Below are 23,564 nucleotides of genomic sequence, written 5' to 3'. Positions count from 1 at the left end.
CCCCAGACCATGGGGGCAAGGTCTGGAGGGAAATCTGAAAAGTAGATGGGGGGACCTTTTTCTGGGTGGTATGGAAGGGGGATGTGATGTCTAAAAGAGAGAGATTGGGCAGCCTGGGTGGCCCAGCGGTTTGGCGCCGCCTTCAGGCCGGGGTGTGATCCCGGAGACCTGGGATAGAGTCCCACGTCAGGCTCCCTGCATGGAGCCTGCTTCTCTCTCTGCCTGTGTCTCTGCCTCTCTCTCTGTCATGAATAAATAAAAACTTAAAAATTAAAATTAAAATAAAATAAAATAAAAATAAAAGAGAGGGAGAAAGACATCAAAAGACAGTATTTACCACTCCTGGTAGTGTTAAATACAGAAGGCCCCAGAAGACTCTGGAAGTTAACAAGCAAAACCTACTTGGTGCCCAAGGCTGCCTCGGTGTAAACTGGCAGGTCCACTCTGGCTGCAGATCTAAGGGTGTTTCCCTGGGGACTTTAGTGCTGTCTCCTTTATGAAGTTTAGCCAAGCTTTGCTTTAGGTCAGGGGAGGGGAGGAAAGAGCCGGGGAGGGGAGGGCAGGCAGCACACATCCGTGAGCCTTGCTCATCATGAAGTCCAGGTGTTGGAACTACGGGGTAACATGGGAGCAAGGAAGGAAGCCAGGGCAGACAGCCCAGGGTGAGTCGACAATGCTGAGGACCCGGCCCTGCATCTTATGCCCCTTGTCAGAGAGGAGGTTCCAACAAGGACCTTCCATCTTTGTTGTGCAACAGAATCACCTGCAAAGCCTTCTCAAAGCAGCATGCTCAGGTCTACCTCAGAGGCCGACCCAGCTGTCTGGACATTATTTTCTTTAAAGGTCTCCTGATGACCTGAGCCAGGACCACTGATTTGAAGACTGATGGGTACAAATGCAGCAGATGGGAACATTGAAAAGGTCAAATTTGGAGTCCATGGCGATGCTCACAGAAGCACACCCAGCCCAGCTAGAAACCACTCACGATCCCCAGTGCTAGGAAATCAAGGGAGAGGAGCAAGCACCACATGGAACTTTCCTGACCAAACTGCACAGCAAAGCCATTAAACAGCTGACAAAGGAGTGTGCCTATGAGGAGGAATTATAATGAAGCAAGAGTGATTGGCAGAAAAGGAAACGCGTCGCTTGGCAAGAACGATGATAAGTGGCCAGTGCCACCTGAGAGAACCGGTCCTGCTCTGCTCTACCTGGAGAGCCGGACACAACTCCACAGCTGAGGTGTTTCTGCCAAACACTGAAACTGGAATCAGATCTAACTTCTAGTGCTATCTTCAGCTTATACCAGAGAGAACAACACAGGGACGTAGTTCTGTAAGATACATGTTCCTTCAAGAAGACAAACTGAAGGGGAGGGGGTGAGGTAGAGGGTATATTTTCTAGATTGACTTAAAAGGAGTATATTATCCAAATGCAATGTGTGAACCTTATCTAGACCTTAATTCTAGCAAACCAACTATAAAACCATACTTCAACTGGGAAGTTTAAACTAAATGTGAGAGGACATTCAATAGCTGGGAATTGTTCTGGAAACCTCCAGGTGGGGGGTGGAGAGTTCAAGGACTGTGTGCAATGACTTGTGCCTGGGGGATGTGTGCACAGGATCCCTTTTCCACTCTCATTACTTTAGGGGGTATCTGAAAATTTCCATGAAAAACCAAACTACAACTCAACAACCCAACTGAAAGACAAACAACCCAACTGCCCAAATGCAAAATCGGCAAAGGATGTGAACAGATATTATTCCAGAGATGACAGACAGATGGCTAACAGCACACAAGAAGACACTCAACTCCATCAGTCAGGAGGAAGTGCAAATAAAACCATCAAGAGCTACCACTTCATACCCAACAGGACACACATTATTTTACAAAATGGAATAACAAGTGCTGGCAAGGATGTAAAGAAATGAGAACTGCACACTGCTGATGGGAATGTAAAATGCTGTAGCTGCTGTGGCAGTTCCTTGGTAAGTCACACAGAGAACTGTCAGGTGACCTAGCATGTCCACTCTAGGCATACATCTAAAAGAAGTGAACACCGGTGTTGAAACAAATACCTGCACAGGAATGTTCACAGCAGCATTATTCACAATAGCCAATATATGGAAACAACCGAGCAACAAACATCTACCAAGGAAGAAAATAGATAAACACAGTGTGGTATGTCCATACAATATAATATTAAAGAAAATGAAGTGCTGATACATGTTACAACGTGGATAAATCTTGAAACATTCTTTGTGTCTAGCTAGAAGAAAGATAGACACAAAGGCCACATATTGCATGACTCCATTTATATGCAGTATCCAAACCAGTGAGATCCAGAGACTGAGAGCAGATGAGTGATGGCAGGGGCTGGGAATACAGAGTGACTGCCAATGGGGATGGGGGTTTCCCTTTGGGGTAAAGAAAAGTTCAGGAACTAGACAGTGGTGATAGCTGCATAATACTGTGAATGTACTTTAATGCCCCTGAACTGTGAACTAAAAAATGGCTGGAATGGTAAAATTTTAGGTTACGTCTGTTTTACCACAGTAAAACAAAACAAAACAAAAACAACTGGCAGATGTTCTGAAGTAGTTCATGCTCAATAAACTCTATACACTGAGTAAATCTCATAAGGAACCAACTTATCCTCGAGTGTGCACTCAACATACATTGCTTAAATGTAACGACTCAAGAGTGGGTTTTATGGGAATTTTTATGGCCCTACTTAAAAAAAAAAATTCTTAAAAACAAACAAGTAGCTGAACATAGGAGGCAGGGTATCAAGCTGCTCCCCTCACCTCTAGGATAAACTGAGTAACTGCGGTAACCAAAAAGGAACATGATACAGCATTCTCTGTGTACGGTCATTCCAAAGTCACAGGAGCGAGGCCACCATGGTTCCTTGGGTGAGGTAGCCAGATTTAACCACAATGATGCTGCCCAAAGTAGCAAGCATACTTCTAAGATACAGCTCCAACTATACTGAAGCTTCACAAAAACAAAATTTAAAGTATAATTACATTTTGGGTTTAATGTGCTATAAATTGTTTTAGTCAAATGAACCTATTTTGGGGGAACAATTCAGGATAAGTTAGCAAATGCCACCCTAAGAGATGAGATTAAGTCCCCATGATTCCCATAAACCCTTCCAAAGGGAGACTTTTCGCAGGAACTAGGATGCCTGTTTTTTTTGAAAATTTAGGAAAACTGCCACTAGGAATGGACAGTAGGCCAGAATTGCTGGCTAGGTCATAACTGATTCATGAGCCTTGGGCATGTTGTGAGTAGTCTTATGAGAAGATTAGGAATTAGTCCTGCCTTTTCTAGATTTAGTTTAGCCTTGGCAGGGGTTATTACTCACTAAAATGCAATTTGAACTAAAGGAGACACACTCATAGCAATCCTCAAGCGACATTTACCGTGGCTTGTGCTCTGGGGAAGGGCTTGGTGGAGGAGGAGAGAAGCTGTATCTTCTCGTCCTAACCCCCAACAACTTTCCTGAGATTTTGTGTGTCTGATGGCAAGAAAATCAGGCACTCCAAAACATCCACAGGAGGGCTTCCCTTAGTTTATCCTTAAAACAAATGCCACCAATTTTGTACTCAGGCTCTGAAACAGATGGATGCAGGCCAATCTGGGTGGTGTGGGCCTTGAAAGCTGCCCCATGTAAGAAGCCATGGCTCACACAAAGACCCTATTCAAATACCTTCTCTGAGAAAAGATGACAGGAATAAGCTCTTTACCTTGCAAGGCTGACTGTGCTCCTCCTTTTTTAAGTCTTAGGAAATTCTTTATACCGATGTGAAAGCCACCGCTCTGGAAAAGCAGAGTGGTGTTATAGAAGTATCATGGGTTTTAGAGTCCCGCTGACCTGGGCTTTGAATATTGGGGCCACTCCCTAATAGTTCCAAGACTGTGGGGGCAGTTTACCTGGAGAAATCTGCACTCTCTCGTATGCAAAATGGGAAAGATAACCCAATTATGAGGATTTACTAAGACAGAGTCTGTGAAGTACATGAAACAGTGCCTTTGGCTGGAGCTTGGCACATCCTGTCCCCTTCTCCTACCTCCCCCAAGATAGTGCTGATCCCACGTTCTAGACCACAAATAAGTGTGAGACAGCAGACTTCTGTTCCCGCCCAGGAGAAGCCCTGGAGTACCAGAAGCCAGCCATGCTGGTTCCACGTTCACACCTAGTTCACACCTGGAACTTCAGGACACTTGCTGTCTACTCTACTAGTTCACACCTGGAACTTCAGGACACTTGCTATCTGGGCCGGAGATAAAGATCTGATGGCTCTGTGACAGTCACACAGGCTTCTGTTACAGCTCTCCCTGTGCCTATTGCAACAAATAGCACTTATATGACTTAATTTCCCTGTTTCAGGCATATTCTTGCCAAACACTGACCTGAAGATCTAGCACACTCTTCAGACACTTCACAAAGGTTTGTTGAATACTGCTGAATAATGTGCTCGTTTAAGAAAGCTCTGAGGGAAAGTAGAGAAATTCAGGGGGAAAAAGAGTCCAGAGGATCTGAAAGGTTCAGTATGGAGGTAGGTCTTTAAAAAAAAAAGCTTCAGCTTCTAAAGATGAGGGCTGCTAGAAGACAGCACTTAAGCATGAAGGATAGACACTAAGTATACCTAGACTCACCCAAATACCTTAAATTTGAAAAATGTAATTCTTGCACAGAAGGATACTACCACACGGAGACCACAAGACACTATTAATTCTACACAGAGCAAAGATTTAGACCACTGCACTGGTAGTGGGCCCTTAGCAGGGGGCATTTGATTGCATCATTATCCTCTCGGTACTCACATTTCAGGGGAGAATCTCCTGCCCCTCAGAACACTCTCTGATACATACCTAGACAGAACATGAGCCTAGAAGGACTACTGGTCTTCCCCAGCATGGCACCTCCCTTTCATAGGGAATGTATCTGGTCTGACCCAGAACACTGAAGTGCAAGGCTGCCTGTTTGTGAAGTGGCTGTGGTCTTTCAGTAGCTTGGGAAGGAAATGATCTGAGCAAAGGGATGCTCAAGCGTATACTCACCTTAAGATGAACTTATCTTATTGCTTATGGCAGGGATTAAAGTGTTCTTTTAAATCTGTCAGGGTATTTGTTTCTACATCTACCATTTTGGCAAGGGAAAATGGCAAAACATTTCAAAACAGGTATCACACCTATGGAACCACCCTCTCCTACAGCCAAACTCAGTGGTTTACTTACCACCCCCCCCCTATTTTTTAAGATTTTATTTATTTGACAGAGAGTGTAAGAGAACACAAGCAGGCGGATGGGCAGAGGGAGAGGGAGAAGCAGGCTCCCCACTGAGCAGGGAACCCGATGCAGGGCTCAATCCCAAGGACCCTGGTATTGTGACCTGAGCCAAAGACAGGCACTTAACCAACTGAGTCACCCAGGCGCCCCTTACCTTCCCATTAGTGCAGTAAATGTGAAGGGAAATGGTGAAACACTTTACTCTGGACCAAATATCATCAGATACCACCAGTGGGAGAACATGATGCTGTTACGAGGGAGGGGAGGAACCTGCGTTCCATTAGGGCCTTGTGTGTGGCACTTTACTCCTGACCCCATACTGACTTTTCTGGTTTTGTTTTGCATGCAAGTTGGTTACAAGCACTTTTTGTGGTTTCTTGCTCTAAAACACATTAGGATACAGCCAGATAGAGAGGGTTGAGGGTCACAAGGAAGGATGTGATGCAGCAAAAGTATAAATATAAAGGCTAGTCAAAACGATTCTACACAGTACAGTCATGAATGCTTATGATTACAAATCTGAGTCATTAAAAAGGTTAAATTATGCCCAGGAAAAGGCATCATTTTAAAAGGCCTGGAAATATTATTATGTTTCAGAAATAATTTTGAAAGTTCCTTGAGGGCAAAGGTCATGCTCTAGACTGCATCATATCCTTCCTTGTACTTGACCATTCTGGTTGTGCACAGGCACCTCAGTGAAGAAGATACAGGGATGGCAAATAAGCACAAGGAGGGATCCCTGGGTGGCGCAGTGGTTTAGCGCCTGCCTTTGGCCCAGAGCGCGATCCTGGAGACCCAGGATCAAATCCCACATCAGGCTCCCTGCATGGAGCCTGCTTCTCCCTCTGCCTGTGTCTCTGCCTCTCTCTCTCTCACTGTGTGCCTATCATAAATAAATAAAAATTAAAAAAAAAAAAAAAAGCACAAGGAAAGATGCTCAACACCATTAGTTCCCAGGCGACTGGAAAATTAAAACCATGATGAGGTATCACCACACAGTTATTCAAGTGGCTGAAGCAGACTGCACAAAGTCTTGGTGAGGATGTAAAGGAACTGAAATTGTCGCACACTGCTGGTGCAGCCATTCTGGAAGATAGTATGGCAGCTTCTTAAAAAGTGACACTTAGGGACACCTGGGTGGCTCAGTAGTCAAGCATTCCTTTTGCTCAGGGCATGATCCCAAGGGTCCTGGAATCGAGTCCCACATCAGGCTCCCCGCAGGAAGCTTGCTTTTCCCTCTGCCTATGTCTCTGCTCTTCTCTCTGTGTCTCTCATGAATAAACAAAATCTTAAAAAAAAAAAAAAAGTGACACCTATACCTACCACATAATCCAGCCAATCCATTTTTTAGATGTCTGTGCAAACTCCCTGCACATGAATATTCACAGGAGCTTTACTTAAAAGCAGTAACTGGAGATTACCCAATGTCTAACAAGAGCTGAACGGATAAACAAATGGTGATGTCTCCATAAAATGGACTTGCTCTTCAGAATAAAAAAAGGAAATGAATTACTGATATACACAATATGAATAAATCTCACAATCATTATGCTAAGTGACAGAAGCCAGAACCCTCCCCAAATTATACACACTATTGTCCCATTTATATGAAATTATAAAAATGCAAACACTACACAGTGATAGCAGATCGTGGTTGCCAGGGGGGTGGCGGTGGGAGAAGGTAGGACGAAGGGGGTACAAAGAGGCTTAAGGAATCTTCTACGGACACTGATATACTCACTGTGGGTGGGGATGGTTTCACAGGCATATATATATATGTCAAAAATCATCAAATTGTAAACTTTCAATATGTGCAGCTGATTATATGTCAGTTCTACCTCAATGCAACTGTTTTTTTAAAACAAGGGATCCCAGGGCCACAAACACATTTAGCTGCCCACCTAGGTTCTCTCCGTTTTTAAGCTTTGTACTTCCTAGTGTTTCACAGTGCTGTAACTGTGAAGCGGTTCACAGTTAAACCACGGCGGAACCAGACAGTTCAAGTGACCGATGGCACTCACACCCTGGGTGGGCTCTGAGAAGGAAGACGGTCACGTCCCTGAGTTCTCAGGACGCCAAGTGATTTGGTACGCAGAACTGTACAGGCAAACACATCTAGCTTTCGTAAGGTGGACTTCTTCGCCAGACTGTCCCTACTCTACCCAGGTTCCCTCTCACCTGTGAGGCAGTATTTTTAAAAAATATCATTATAAGGGTATGCCAGGTTAGTGTCCTGTTATTAGCTGCTCTACTTAAATAAAAGACAACAGTCTCTGTGGCAGATTGGATTTTTCAAAAAAGGCCACAGCAGTAGTATTTCTGGCCCTATATCCTCTCTAGAACCTTGCTGCGTCCATCAGGAGGTGGAATCTAGCTCCCTTCCTCTTGCAACTGGACAGGCCTTTGTGACTGACTCGACTAACAGAATGTGGCAGAAAGAGATGTTGCGTGACTCCTAAGTCATAAAAAAAAAAATGAGGGGTTTTTGCTCATCTCTCTCTCTTGGGACATTTGCCCTGGAACACAGCCAGCATGCTGTGAGGAAGCCCAGGCCACAGGGAGAGGCTGCGTGTAGGCTTCTGGTCCCGGCCCAGAGAAAATCTCAGCCACCGTCAGCCACCAGACATGATGAGGGAAGGAGCCTCAGATGAAGCTGAATGGAGTAGACCGGAGATGTCCCCAGTAAGCCTATAGATTTATGAGCAAAATAAATGTCATCATTATTTTAAGCCATTAACTTTTGGGGTGCTGTTTGTTATGTATGTAGCAGTAGGTAACCAGACCAGCCTCCTTTCTCCTGAATCTAAAGAGCCCATTTGTAAAGGAAACTAGTGTGTCTTTCCTCCTCCCTCCAGTATCTAATGGTTAATTACCCTTTCCATAATTATATATCACGAGGCAGCAATAGAGCATCTTTACAAATTACCTGCTTCTACAAACAGAGAGGTCACCCTAAATTTCCTGAATGACCTCAGGCTAAACTCATTTGTGAAAAGCCAGAGCATCATGTATATAATAAAATTAACCTGTCAAATTTCAACTCCTCTGTAGACTTCATATTGTTATGCTGGCATCCCATCCAAAGTGAATGAAACACAAAGACACACACACACACACAATTTTCTCATGATGTAAGGCAGTAAAGGACCGTGTGTGCTATCTGATACATAAAGATTATTTGACCCAGATAATTTAATGATTCTGCTTTTAGCAAAATAATTAAGCAGCTCCTGAAAATGTTACTTATTTGATTTCTCTTCTATTTCTCAGCATTACTCATAATAAAAATACCCATTTACTGGAAACTTAGTGAAGAGCCTGGGACCCTGCTAGGGAGGCAGGATGGTCAGTAGAGAGAACACAGGGCTGGGTGTTTGGGGGCCCAGATGTATGATCTCAGGCAAGCCTGACACTTCTCTGATTTGCAATCCCATCACCTAAGAAGTCAAACCTCCATCTGCAGGACTCCCAGGGGTCACTGCAAGTCTGATGTTCTCCAACTTCTGAGAGTGGAATTGTGGGTGTTAATTCAAATTAAGTACTTCAAATTTTATCTAAGCAAATGAACTTGTGAGACCATCATCTTACAGCTAACCAAGAACACTGACAATCAACCGTTTCCTACATTCAGCAGGTCTTCTCTGTGGCTGGGAGTCCAATGGGGAAAGGATGAGGGGAAGAGGAGCAGACTGCTGAGGTACGGACAGAGGAGGACAGGCCTCTCCGGATCCGTGCAAACTCGTCAGGTCCCTCTCGCTTCTCGCACTTCCACAGGCCCATTCTGTCAATGGAACCATGACAGGAACCCGTGAGACTGCTATCGCCGTGTGCAGCCCACCATGCCTGAGTATCCTTGCACATTCACGGGCCCCAAATGCAGCTCTGAATGATGCTCTCAATGAGAAAAGTAAACATCAGCACTTAAGAACTGGTGTCAGTGTGGGGGGGAGGGAGATAAATCTTGACTAGGTAGTGTCACCTAAGGCACACAAGATCGCTGATCAAACTAATGTATTGTAATGGTATTATGCAATTAATTAAAAAAAATTATAGCTTTGACATTTCTGTAAATAGATGTTAACAGTGGCTGTCAAATTATGTTTAAACAGAACTCAAGAAGTACATTGTGATTCTGGGAAAACTTTGTTTCCCAGCTGCTATGTTTGGCATTAAAGGGAATCCCCTGAAAACAGGAAACCACTCTTTTACTACACTGTGACCATGAGGCCATCTGCCTAACCTCCACCGTGTGCATCAGAGGACACAGGCCTGTGAAGAGCCCTGAGATGTGAGCTCTCGGTGGACATGTGAACTTCATGCCAGGCTGCTGCTAGCTTCCTGGACAAGAAGGCACAGAATGAATGACCAGGCTGTGGCAGGTGTGGCAGGTGTGAGAAGCTGCCTGGAGAGAGTGGGTGAGTATATGGAAGTCCACATAAAGAACGGGTAGGACTACAACAAACCTGCCATTCCCTTTCCCTTTGTTCAAGTATTTTTAACCCCTGGAACACAGTGGTATTTACAAACAATAAGATCTTTCTGCATGAAACTTAAGTTTCCAACCAAACTGACAATGTAAAATTTAAAAAAGAATTTAGACTTTCAATCTAGATTTAATTCCGATCAAAACCCTTATCTACTGCCTGCACCTTTTTGATTTTTTAACTCTGGGAAGTCATTCCTGTGACCTAAGATTCCAGTTATAGAAGAGGAAATGAAACCATCTAAGCTTTGCGTTGACTATCAGGAATTCCAAATGTATTATTTTAACTGCACTCTATTTATTGGCGGCACTCCCGGCTTTCCTGATCTCTCTCATTCCACCCTCCCCTGCCTCAGTTCTAACTGGTATCATGAAGACAGGGCGCTAGGAAAATGGAGAGGGAAGACAGGGAAGGAAGGACTGGAGGGGAAGAGGCACTCCATGATGTTTCTGGCTTGTGAGATTGAAGACCTCGCCGAAAAGGAATGGGAGTATCAATAGAAATACCATTTGGACAGTGTTGGATAGACCAGGGGCCGGGGGTTGCGTGTGCAGGGGACACTTCTCTATTCCCTGTCTCAGCATGCAGCGAACAAGAGGAATTACAAGAAATCTGAGCTTTTCAGGTTAGGAAAGCTACTTTCTACAAAGAATCCCACTCACCCCACAAGTTTCAGAATGCTGGAAATGCAGTGGCCTGAGGGAATGTGGCAAACGCCAGAAGCCTGGGCTACCCAGGTAGACACTAGCACGTATCATATGAACACTTCATAAATTTATTAAGAGAACTTCCTTTTCTCCTACTTGTCTACAGGCAGTCTAATATTTCAAAGGAAGCTGTGGGAGACTGAGCTATTTTTATCTGTCCACTAGTTCTTACTCTACTGATTCTTCAGTCCACGGGGACACACAATTCTGGGAGAAGAAAGGCTAAGTGTTCCTTTGTTGTTGTTGCTTAGTGAAAGAGGGTGGGGGGAAAAGAAATCCAAAAAGGAAGCATGCAAGGAAACTTCCAGCTGTGGGGGAAGAGAGGTCCACAATTCCTCCCTGTAAAAAACAAATATAAAACTGGACAAAATTGTCAAAAATAATAATTTCAGGGCTCTGGGAATTAATCAAAGGCAAATAATTTCAGGTAAGAACAGGGAGTCTATAGCCCTCATGCCTAAAATTGCTCGCATCTGTCTTCCTCTTTTATTTAAGAAAAAAAAAAAAAGTAATACTGAGTAAAGCAATAATTATAACCCTGTACTACTGGGTTTATAACACAAATATAATGCATATGATAATAATAGCACAAAGGAAAAGGGAAGAAAAAGTTGCACTGGAGAAAAAGTTGCTATATTTCACCATATTAAGGCAGAAAAACCTTAAATCAACGGGGATAAGATGTGTATTGTAATCCTCAGAAGACTCACTAGAAGAATAACTTTAAAAATATGGTAATATTCAACCATGTGCTACCTGCAAGAAGTACACACACTAGAGAAATGTATAGCACATTAAATATAATCAAGAAAAAGACAGACTGGCTATATTAATATAAAGAAAGTATTTCACAGCACAGAATATTCTCAGGGATAAAGAAGGTCATTTTATAACGGCAGAGGTAAATTTCTCAAGACGACATAATTCTTCATATTTAAGTACCAGTAATAATTTAAAATGCATTGTTGGGATCCCTGGGTGGCACAAGCGGTTTGGCGCCTGCCTTTGGCCCAGGGTGCGATCCTGGAGACCCGGGATCGAATCCCACATTGGGCTCCCGGTGCATGGAGCCTGCTTCTCCCTCTGCCTGTGTGTGTCTCTGCCTCTCTCTCTCTCTCTCTCTCTCTCTGTGACTATCATAAATAAATAAAAATTAAGAAAAAAATGCATTGTTAAAACTACAAGGAGAAATAGAGAAATCTACAACTATAATCAAAAGACTGTAATGTTGCCTTTTATCAAAAATTGATAGAATACGTAGCTAGAAAATAGATACGAAGATATGATCAATAGTCAATGAATGGTATCTAATTAACATTTATAGAGCCTTTCTCCAACAACAGCAGATTAGCATTTTCTTAAATGGTAGTCATATTCTGTGCCACAAAATGAGTCTCAATAAATTTAAAAAGATCCAAGTCATAAGAAAGTACATTCTCTGACCACAATCAAAATAAGTTAGAAATCAGTAACAGAAAGATCTCTGAAAAATCCTCAAGTGTTTGGAAACTAAATGAAATACTTCTAAATAATCCACTGATCAAAGAAAAAATCAAAACAGAAAAGTATTTTGAACTGAATGAAAATGAATCAAAATCAAAATTTGTGGGATGCCACCAAATGAGTACTTAGGGGAAACATTTCTAGCAAGAAGTGTCTACAGCAGAAAAGAAGAAAAGCTTCAAATGATGACAACTCTACCATAAGAAACTAAAGAGAAAGAACAAATAAAACCTGATTAGTAAGCAGAAGTAAGTAAATAATAAAGGCCAGAGAAAAAAAGCAATGAGACAGAAAAACAGAAATAATAAAGAAAATAAATTAAAAAACTGGTTCATTGAGAAGATAAATTTTATAAACCTCTAGCTAGATTAATAAGGAAAAAAGGGAAAATACACAAGTTGCATTATCAGGAATGAGAGCAGAAACAACACTTCAGAGTCTACTGGTACCTATAAGAAAGGAATATTATGAACATTATGCCAATAAATTCTACAACTCAGATGAAATGAATAGATTCCCTGAAACACACAGCCAGCCAAACTTCGCTCAAGAAGAAATAGATAATCTGAATAGCCCTATGTCTCTATTAAAGCAACTGGATTTGTAGTTAAAATGTTCCTACAAAGACAACCAGACCAGATGACTTCACTGGGGAATTCTACCAAATATTTAAGAAGGAAGAAATAGCAACTGTAAATAAACTTTTCCAGAAACCTAGAGAAGAAAGAATTCCTACCAACTTATTCTACAGTCAACATTACTGATACCAAATCCTGGTAAAGAGATTATTAACAAAGAAAACTGCAGATCAATATATCTCTTAGACACATATGCAAAAATTTGATTTACTTTTTAAAAGATTTTATTTATTCATTCATGAGAGACACGCAGAGAAAAGCAGAGACACAGAGGGAGAGGCAGGCTCCTCAAAGGGAGCCTGATGGGGGACTCGAAACCTGGACCGGGACCATGCCCTAAGCTGAAGGGAGACGCTCAACCGCTGAGCCACCCAGGCACTCCAGATGCTAAAACTCAAAACAAAATTTTAGCAAGTTGAATTTAACTTGTTAAAAAGGATAATACATCATAGCTAAGTGGAGTTTGTCCAAGGAATGCAAGGTTGCTTTACCACTAAAAATAAATTATCTTAAGCAAATAATGGATCAAAGAAGAATTCACAAGATAAATTAGAAAATAATTAGGGAAAAGTAAAAGTAAAACGTGACATACGAAAACTTATGGGACACACAGAAAGCAGTTTAGGGGAAGTTTATAGCAATAAACTCTTACATATTAAAAAATAAGAAAGATCTCAAATCAACAAACTGACTTTAAAATAAGTAACCAGAAAAATAAGAACAAACTAAACCTAAAGCTAGTAAAAGAAAGTAAGTAAAGATCAGGGCAGAGATAAACCAAAGAGAATAGACAAATAGAAAAAAAAATCAATGAAATCAAAAGTTGCAAAATCGACAAACTTTAGCTAAATTGACTCAGGAAAAAAGAGAGAAGCCTCAAATTACTAAAATCAGAAATGAAACCAAGTGAGAATATTATACCAAGTCTATGGAAATGAAAAGGATTATAACACAGTACTATAAACAACTGTCTGCCAACAAACTGGATTACTAGATAAAATGGGAAAATTTCAGAAACACAAAAGCTATCAAGACTGAATTACAAAGAACAGAAAATCTGGGATCCCTGGGTGGCTCAGCAGTTTAGCGCCTGCCTTCGGCCCAGGGCGTGATCCTGGGGTCCCGAGATCGAGTCCCAAATCAGGCTCCCTGTGTGGAGTCTGCTTCTCCCTCTGCTTGTGTCTCTGCCTCTCTCTCTCTCAAATTGTGTCTCTCATGAATAAATAAATAAAATCTTAAAAAAAAAAAAAGAACAAAAAATCTGAATAGATGTTTAACTAGTAAGATAACTGAATCGGTAACCAAAAAAAAAAAAAAGAAAAAAAAAAGAAAAAAAAAAGAAAAAAAAAAACAAACCCAAACCAAACCAAACCACACCAAACCACACCAAACCAAACCAAACCAAACCAAACCAAATCAAACCAAACCAAAACACTCCCAGTAAAGAAAAGCCCTTGACCTGATCACTTCAGTGATGAATTCTACCCAACATTTAAAGAACTTCTCAAAAAACTGAAGAGGAGGAAATAGTTTCTATCTCATTCTATGAGGCCACCATTACTTTGAAACCAAAGCCAGGCAAAGATACTACCAGAGAACAATGCTCCAGGCCAGTATCCATTATGAACACTGATATAAAAATCCTCAACAAAATACTAGCAAACCAAATTTAGTGCAGCACATTAAAAGGATTATACACCATGACCAAGTAGGACTTATTTCTGGAATGCAAGGATGGTTCACAACATACAAAAATCAACTAATGTGATATACTAACTACATTAACAGAATGAAAGGGAAAGAACCCATGTGATGATCTCAGTTGATACACAAAAAGCATGTGATAAAATTCAACAACCTTTCATGATAAAAATACTTGAAAAATAGGAATAGAAGAAAACTACCTCCATACTATAAAAAGCTATATATGAAAAAACCACAGCAAACATCATACTCAATGGTGAAAAACTGAAAGCTCTTTTCTACACTGAGGAAGAACAAGCCAAGGACATCTACTTTTGCTACTTCTACTCAACATAGTTCTGGAAGTTCTAACCAGGGCAATTAGGGAAGAAAGAGAAATAAAAGGCATCCATATTGAAGATGAAGAAGTAAAATCATCTCTGTCTGCAGATGATATGTCTTCTATGTAGATAACCCTGAACAGTTAGATTTAATAAATGAATTCAGCAAAGTAGCAGAATCAAGGTCAATATACAAAAATCAGCTGCATTTCTATACAGTAACAATGACCAACGAACAATGTAATTTCCTAAAAAGGAAATTACAAAATAATTCTATTTACAAGAGCACCAGAAAGAATAAAACAATTCGGAACCAACTTAATCCAGAAGGTAAAAGATTGGGATCCCTGGGTGGCGCAGCGGTTTGGCGCCTGCCTTTGGCCCAGGGCGCGATCCTGGAGACCCGGGATCGAATCCCACGTCAGGCTCCCGGTGCATGGAGCCTGCTTCTCCCTCTGCCTATGTCTCTGCCTCTCTCTCTCTCTCTCTCTGTGACTATCATAAAAAAAAAAAAAAAAAAAAAAAAAAAAAAAAAAAAAAAAAAAAAGACCAGAGCATCCTGGCTCTTTAAAAAAAAAAAAAACAGAAGGTAAAAGATTTGTATGATAAAACCCCAGATTCATGGGTTGGAAGACTTAATACTATTGTGGTGTTATTACCCAAAGTAATCTACAGATTCAATGCAATTTCTACCAATGTTCCAAGGACATTTTTTTTTTTTTTTTTTTTTTCAGAAATAGCAAAACCCTCCTAAAATCCATATGGAATCTCAAGCAACCCTGAATAGTCAAGACAATCTTAAAAAGGTAAGAACAAAGCTAGAGGACTCATACTTCCTGATTTCAAAATTTACTGCATAGCTCCAGCGATAAAAATAGTGTGGTACCAGCAGAGGCAAACCTATAGAATAGAGTAGAATAAAGAGACCAGAGACAAACCATTACGTTTTAAATAGTCAAGGAAATAAGTGAATAAACTGTGTAATAGTCAAAGGAATTGACAAAGGTCCCAACACCATTCAATGCGGAAAGGAGATTTTTCAATAAAATGAGGCTGAAGTGGTTACCCTCCTGGCAGCAGCTTCTGCTGAATCTAAACTGACCTCAGCACACCTTAGGACAGGACAGGCAAACTTGAGGGCAAAAGCTAAGTCAAGCACTGACTTTGCTACTCTGGCATTGTCTTTTCCCTGGGATTTAGGACCTCCAGATCATGACTGTCTTAGTAGCTTTAAATTTGAACCTTAGCATCCCTACTCAGAGAGTCTAGCTCCGGACCACTGCTTTCTGTTTGGTCTCTGCCTCATTAGCCAACCAAGGGTTTAAAAAAATAGGGGTGAATACAGGGCTCAATTCAACGTGTTCTTTCTGCAATTTTGGCTCCTGCCAAATTGGTCTTAGCTGCCTAGGTTATTTCTCAATACTTTCAAATACACACACAGATATACACACAAACTATTTTAAACAAAATAATAGTTCTCTAGTAGAGACTGATACTGTACCTAAACAGAAGTTCATATTTAGTTTTAATTACTGCTATATTTTTACTGACTAGTACATAATCATCCTGAGAAGAGAAAACGTCTTTTTATCTCCTGATTCTGCTTTAACACCCAGAGCACTATCTGGCACACACCTTAGTATGTATGTAACAAGTTACTTTTTATCAGGAAAAACTGCTGGAAAGCAAGCAAAGCACAGCACATAAAACATCACTTCCAAATCATTCAAGTCTGTCAGTTCCTCTGCCTCCACCTATCCCCACTTAAGACATGTACAATCTTTTCTTCTCTAGCCAAGCATTAGTGACCAAATCCCTCAATAAAACTGTGCATTCTTAATGCTTATTTGAGATTAAATTACCTCAGGCAGTTCTAAAAGCTTTTTTTGTTGTTGTTTACTAAAACTATTTTGTACTAGATTAAGTGATTTCATTATCCTTTGGATTAACTAATCCAATTGTAGGTCTGGCATTTTATCAGAAAAAAAGATTTTTCATCCAAAGTAAAGCTCTCTTAAATTAACCTTTAGAGGCCCCTTGACTGTATTCAATTAAGTTTTTCCAGACAAGAAAACAATGGTACAGCAGAAGCTGCTGAATATAAGTTTTAGAAGAAAATATATACTGAAAGTAAAAATTATTTTCTTATTTTCCTTATCAATCTGATATTGTCAATCCCTAAACAAACAGCCAGAAGAACTGAAAGCAGTTGCCTCTGGGAAGCAGAAATTACAGAGGTTATGAAATAGAACAATGGATTAGCACTTTTCCCTATAAGCACTTAAGAATTATTAATGTTAGCTGCATATTTAAATTAAATTTAAAAGCATAACCGTAGAAAAAATAAAAACATAATGGGTACAAACTGAGGCACTAATTTAAAAAACAAGGAAGATTTAATCATTAAAGCAATAGTGCTGAAGGTTGTTTATGTGATGCCACGGACTCATGAGATGGCCTTAAGGCCGTCATTTATCCAGTGGAGCTTTTAGTCCCACATCTGTAAACCTGACAGTAAATAAGAATGCCAAGGTCCTTTCAACAGTAATGATTCTAGTATTCTAAGACTTCAGTGAATAATAAGTGGCAGGACACAATTTAAAAGAGAAAATGTATTTGTTAGATGAAAGGCAAACTCACAAGGGCTTATTTTGTAATGGATGGTTAATGAAGTTACAGTGATTAGCACAATTATTTTAGGATGACTCCTAAGAGAGTTAAAGGAAGATGATATGGTATTAGGGAATCTATCTCTGCTGATGAGACAGCTCCTACGACATAAAGCATGCATGGTCCAAGCATTAATGCTGCATTTGGGGCCTGAGAGAGCAGTATGTGCTGAGTGTCACGTAACAGTTCCTGCTCTCGTGAGCTAGTCAAGTGTCACAATCTGCCCTTTCCTGCGGACTCTGAGTAGTCAGAGACCAAAAAAATTGGTCCCAAACTGCTGCCTCCAAAGGATGGGTATGTTCATCCATATTTATAGCTAGATAAGGAAAAGGCTCTGGCGCTGCTTATGTGGCTCTTGACAAATTAAGAGCTCTATCAGATCTATCTTTCTGTTTAGAAAAAGATTATGCATTTCAGACTGTCCAGTTTTAACTCACAGACTTTGAAATCAAAGAACCAGCATCCTATTTTTGAACAGCAAGAATAGAGATGTGTCTGCAGGAAACAAAAGCAGGACAAACAAAAAAGCCATACGTATATATCATTACAAAAGTGTCCATAGGAAGCAAAGAAAGGGGAAATTGGGTTTGTAGCAGAAGACTGTCTAGTGTCCAGAAAGGCTTTTCTTTCTGTATGTTAACTATTCTGTTTTCCATATTTCCTCCTGTATGTAAGTACCCACTAAAGGAAAAAAAAACTTGAAATTATTAATTGAAGTTTTTAAGTTTTTTTTTAATAAATTAATTTTTTATTGGTGTTCAATTAAGTTTTCAAGTTTTTGAATTGATTTGTGTTTTTTTTTTTAAACAGTTGGAATACCTCTTAATAAATGTTTCCTTACAAAAGCAGCAATAGGTGTGGGATATCTGTGTAATGTCCACTTTACACGGCAGAAAGATAAGAGGAATTCTTTGGTATGCCCATTTCTAAAAGTCTTAATGGGGGAACCATCTGGAACCAGCTACACAACAAAGCCTACATTCACCTAAGCCTCAAGGGTTTTCTTGTGGGGATTCCCACACTGTAAACTAAGCAGCATGCATGGAGTTTGCAGGGAAAACCTCCAGGTCCCCCTGAAGGTTTCCTCAAAGCATCCCCAATTAGCCTCTCTTCTCATTCCCCCAGGTTTGTGTTTTGTTTTTTAACCAATATGATGTCCCTTAAAATCACAGAGCCAGAGAATTTAGGTGGGAAGGAATTAAGAGCCACTGATTTAATGCCTGAATCCTCTCAATCAACTTGATTATTTAACTTTTTAATCAACTTTATACATGGCAAAGTTCTATAGCCTATGGGAAGTAATTTATAATTACCTCAAATTATTCAACTTACATAGCAGTCTGGGAAAATGTAGAATTTATATTACCAAACAGCACCCGATTACCATCAAAGAAAATAATAATTTAAAAATCTATTAAACTAGAAAATGTGCATGACTGCCTCAGTTACTCCTCCATTTCTACAGAAGAAAAAAGTAAGGCTCAAAGAAGCTAAGTAATTTGCATGAAGTCACGTAGTAGGGGCAGAGGTGACGCTCAAACTTACCTGACACTCACATCCACGGTCTTAATCACTATTCTATGTGTGATTCTCAGTGTGATCTATGCATCACCTGCAGTATTTGTAAAAATGCAGATCCCAGGGTCTCATTTTATACCGTTAGAATTATAAATCTTTAGTTGTGGTTCTCAGGAATCTGCTTTTCCCCCACAATCTTCACAGGTTTTTACACACGGGGTTGAGAACCCCAGTTCTAAAAATGAACCTCTATTGTAGTCCATTACACTCAATATACAGGCTCAGACATTTATTAGCTTTGTCATGTCCTGAGCCTTATGGCAGATTGCTCATAGGCTAGAAAGGAAGACAGACATCCAAACAACTTTAGTACCCTTGTGATACATTCTGTAGAGTTTGGGAACACAGGGAAAATGAACTACAGATGTAAAGACCCCCAAAGAATATGCCCTAAAATATAGCATTCTCCTGGATTGAAGTCAAGAAAGAACTTGGCTCCCCGGTTTCTGTGAGGAGGGAGTAGAGAAGAGCACATGTGAAGAATGAATCCCTGCAGCGGTGAAGCAGGTGCACAAACTATTTTGCATAGATGCTGTTCTCAAATCCGAAGGAACAGACACTCCCTAGATGGAAGGAGTGGAGTGAGGGGATGGTGAAGCATTCAGGATCAAGATGAAACTGAGGAGTTCATAAGAATGAGGAGTCAATAAGGCTACGTGCAAGGGTCAAATTGATCACAGGGGATCTTGTTCTCCATACTGAGGATCTTGGGCTACAACTGCATGGCAAAGAGGAAGTAGCTTCCAGATCACAATTTTATTTATTTATTTTTAAAGATTTTATTTATTTATTCATGAGAGACATATATAGAGAGGCAGAGACACAGACAGAGGGAGAAGCAGGCTCCATGCAGAAGCCCGATGTGGGACTCGATTCTGGGACTCCAGGATTGCACCCTGGGCTGAAGGTAGGAGCTGAACCGCTGAGCCACTCAGGCATCCCCAGATCACGATTTTAAACCAGTTTTGCAGCAGAGTAGAAGATGGACATGAGGATAAGGAAAATTACTTATGTACATGCAAAAACCTGTACACTGTGTTTATTGCAGCATAAATATAATAGTCAAAACAACCAAAACGTCCATCAATAGATGAACTGAAAATATGTGGTATAGCCAAACAATGGAATATTATTTGGGCACAAAAAGGAATAAAGTACTGACAACACAGACCACAGCATGGATGAACCTTGAAAACATAATGCTACATGAAACAGCCAGTCCACAAAAGCCCACATAAATGATTCCATGTATATGAAATGTCCAGGATAGGGATCCCTGGGTGGCGCAGCGGTTTAGTGCCTGCCTTTGGCCGGGATCGAGTCCCATGTCGGGCTCCCAGTGCATGGAGCCTGCTTCTCCCTCTGCCTGTGTCTCTGCCTCTCTTTCTCTCTCTCTCTCTGTGTGACTATCATAAAAAAAAAAAAAAAAAAAAAAAAAAAAGGAAGAAATGTCCAGGATAGGCAAATATATGGAGATAGAAAGTTGGGTGCCTGGGTGGATCAGTGGTTGAGCGTCTGCCTTTGGCTAGGGCATGATCCTAGGGCCCAGGAATTGAGTCCCACATCGGGCTCCCTGCATGGAGCCTGATTCTCCCTCTGCCTGTGTCTGCCTCTCTCTCTCTGTGTCTCTCATGAATAAAGAAATAAAACCTTAAAACACACACACACACACACACAAAAACAAAACTTCATTCTCAGTTTTCATTACTAGTATATAGGAAATTCAAGTGATGGGGTGCCTGGTGGCTCAGGTAGTTAAGCATCCAACTCTTGATTTTGGGTCATGTCATGACTTCAGAGACCTGAGTTTCATGTGGGCTCTCAATCATGTGATTGAGCCCACAGTGGACTCTGTGCTGGGCATAAAGCCTGCTTACAAATTTCTCTCTCCCTCTGCTCCTCCCCACCCAAACTCACTCTCTCTCTTAAAAAAAAAAAAAAGAAATGTAAGTGATTTTAGTATACTGACCTGTATCCTGCAATTTAGCTGAACGTTTATTAGCTCTAACAGTTTGTATGTTAATTCTTTAAGGTCTTCTAGACATAAATCATGTTATCTACAAACAGAGATGATTTTATTTATTCCTTTTCAATAACTTTTCTCTCTTGCCCAACTGTTCTAGCTAGAATTTCCAGAAAAAACACTGAATAGAAGTGGTAAGGGGGGTGGTACCTCGGTGGCTCACATGGTTAAGTGTCTCCCTTTGGCTCAGGTCATAATCCCAGAATCCTGGGATCAAGCCCCAAGTCAGGCTCTGTTCAGCAAGGAGCCTGCCTCTCCCTTTCTCTCTGCCTGCTCTTCCTCCTGCTTGTGTGAGCATGCTCCCTCTTTCTGTCAAATAAATAATAAATATAATCTTTAAAAATAAAGGTGGTGAGGGGGACATCCTTTCTTGTTCCTAATCTTAGAGGGAAAGCTTCCAAAGTCTTTCACCATGAAGTATGCTATCAGCTGCAGGTTTTGCACAGATGCCCTTTAACAGACTGAGAAAGTTCCCTTCTATTCCTAATTGCTCGCTGCTTTTTTTTTTTTTTTTCAAATCAGAATTGGGTATTTAATTTTGTCAAATATTCTTTCTTTGCCTATTGACAAGTTTATCTTGTTTTTTTCCCTCTTTATTCTACTGAGATATATATTACACTGATTTATCATATCCTGAACCAACCTTGCATTCTTGGGATAAATCCCACTTGGTCTTAGTATAGGATTCTTTTTATCTGCTCCTGGATTGTTTGCCAGTATTTTGTTGAGAATTTTTGCATAAGGAATATTAACACATGGTTTTCTTTTTTCTTCCTTTTAAAGATTTTATTTATTTATTCATGAGAAACAGAGAGAGAGAGAGAGAGAGAAAGGCAGAGACACAGGCAGAGGGAGAAGCAGGCTCCATGCAGGGAGCCCGATGTGGGACTCGATCCTGGGACTCCAGGATCACGCCTTGGGCTGAAGGCAGGTGCTAAACCGCTGAGCTACCCAGGGATCCCCAACACATGGTTTTCTTATGACTTTCTTTCTGGCTTGGTTAATCAGGGTAATATTGGCCTCACAGAATGAGGCAGTGTTCTCTCTTCTGTTTTTGGAAAAGTTTGAGAAAGACTGGTGTTAATTCTTCTAAACATTTGGCAGAATTCATCAATGAAGCTATCTGGTCATGGGCTTTTTTTTGTTGGAAGTGTTTTAATTATTAATTCAATCTCTTTTGTTGTTATAGATCTATTCATATTTCCTTCTTGAGACTTTTTTTAAAGATTTATTTATATGAAAGAGAGAGAAAGAGCACACACAAATGGGGGAGGAGCAGAGGGGGAAGGAGAGAAACAAGTAGATTCTGCAGTGAGCACAGAACCCAACATGAGGCTTGATCCCAGGACTCTGAGACCATGACCTTAGTCAAAACTGAGTCAGACACCCAATTAGCTGAGCCACCCAGGTACCCTCTTCTTGAGTGATTTTTGACAATGTGTTTCTAAGAATTTGTCCTTTCATATCTAGGTTACCCAATGTGTCAGTGTACAGCTGATCAGAGTATTTCCTTTTAAATATTCCTATGATTACTATTATTTACTAAGTAAATAAATATTTCTTGTTTCTGTGAGGTCACTTGGGATATCCCCTCTTTTATTCCGGATTTTTAGCCAGCTCTCTTTTTCCTTTGTCCATCTAGCTAAAGGTTTGTCAATTTGTTGATTTTTTAAGATAACCAATTTCTGGTTTCATTAATCTTCTTGCCTGTTTTGTTCGCTCTAATCTTATGTCTTTCCTTCTGATTGCTTCAGTTTGGTTTACTCTTTTTCTACTTTCTTAAAGTGAAAGGTCAGGTTATTGATTTGAGATGTTTCATTTTAAAGGTAGATGGCTATAAACTTCTCTCAGAGAGCTGCTCTCAGTGCCTCCTGTAATTTTCAGTATGTTGTGCTTCACTTTCACTCTCCTTATTTTCTATTTCCCTTGTGACTTATTCTTGCTCTCTCTTTTTAAAGATTTTATTTATTTATTCATGAGAGACACGGAGTGAGAGGCAGAGACATAGGCAGAGGGAGGAGGCGGCACCCTGTGGGGAGCCCAATGTGGGACTCGACCCCAGGATCCCAGGATCCCAGGATCATGCCTCTGAGCCAAAGGCAGACGCTCAACCACTGAGCTACCCAGGTGCCCCTCTTGTGATTTATTCTTTGGCCCACTGGTTATTTAGAATTTAATTGTGTTTAATTTCCACTTAGTTGTGAATCTTCCTTCTGTTATACATTTCTAATTTTATTCCACTGTGGTCAGAAAAGATACTTGATTAATCTCTATCTTTGTTCAAATTTATTGAGACATTTTATGACCCAACATATATCCTATCCTGTAATGTTCTATGTGCACCTGAGAAGAATCTTTACTCTGCTGTGGTTGGGTAGGTCTAATTAGTTATATACACACATACACACACGCACACAAATACTACCTAGTATCAAGTTCAAGTCTTGCATGTCCTTGTTGATTTTCTATCTACTTATATCCTGATCATTTACCTTTTTTATTGCTGTGTAATTTTTTATTGCAGTGAAATATACATAAAATATATAATATAAAATTTATCATTTTAGCCATTAATGAAAATATTAAAGTAAAATAAATCTATTTTCACTCTTAGTCCAGATGAGACCTCAATGAAGGCAG

The 23,564-nt window shown here is 40.5% G+C and overlaps 1 protein-coding gene across 9 annotated transcripts in view; it reads right to left on the bottom strand.

Moving 5' to 3' along the window:
• SPECC1L (sperm antigen with calponin homology and coiled-coil domains 1 like) overlaps positions 1-23,564 on the bottom strand; it is a 140,593-nt gene that overhangs the window by 9,698 nt on the left and 107,331 nt on the right. The gene's annotated exons all lie outside the window — the stretch shown is intronic.

This window comes from Canis lupus, chromosome 27, assembly GCF_048164855.1.
Source record: "Canis lupus baileyi chromosome 27, mCanLup2.hap1, whole genome shotgun sequence".
Classification (NCBI taxonomy): Eukaryota; Metazoa; Chordata; class Mammalia; order Carnivora; family Canidae; genus Canis; species Canis lupus.
This window is presented reverse-complemented; position numbering and strand designations above follow the sequence as displayed.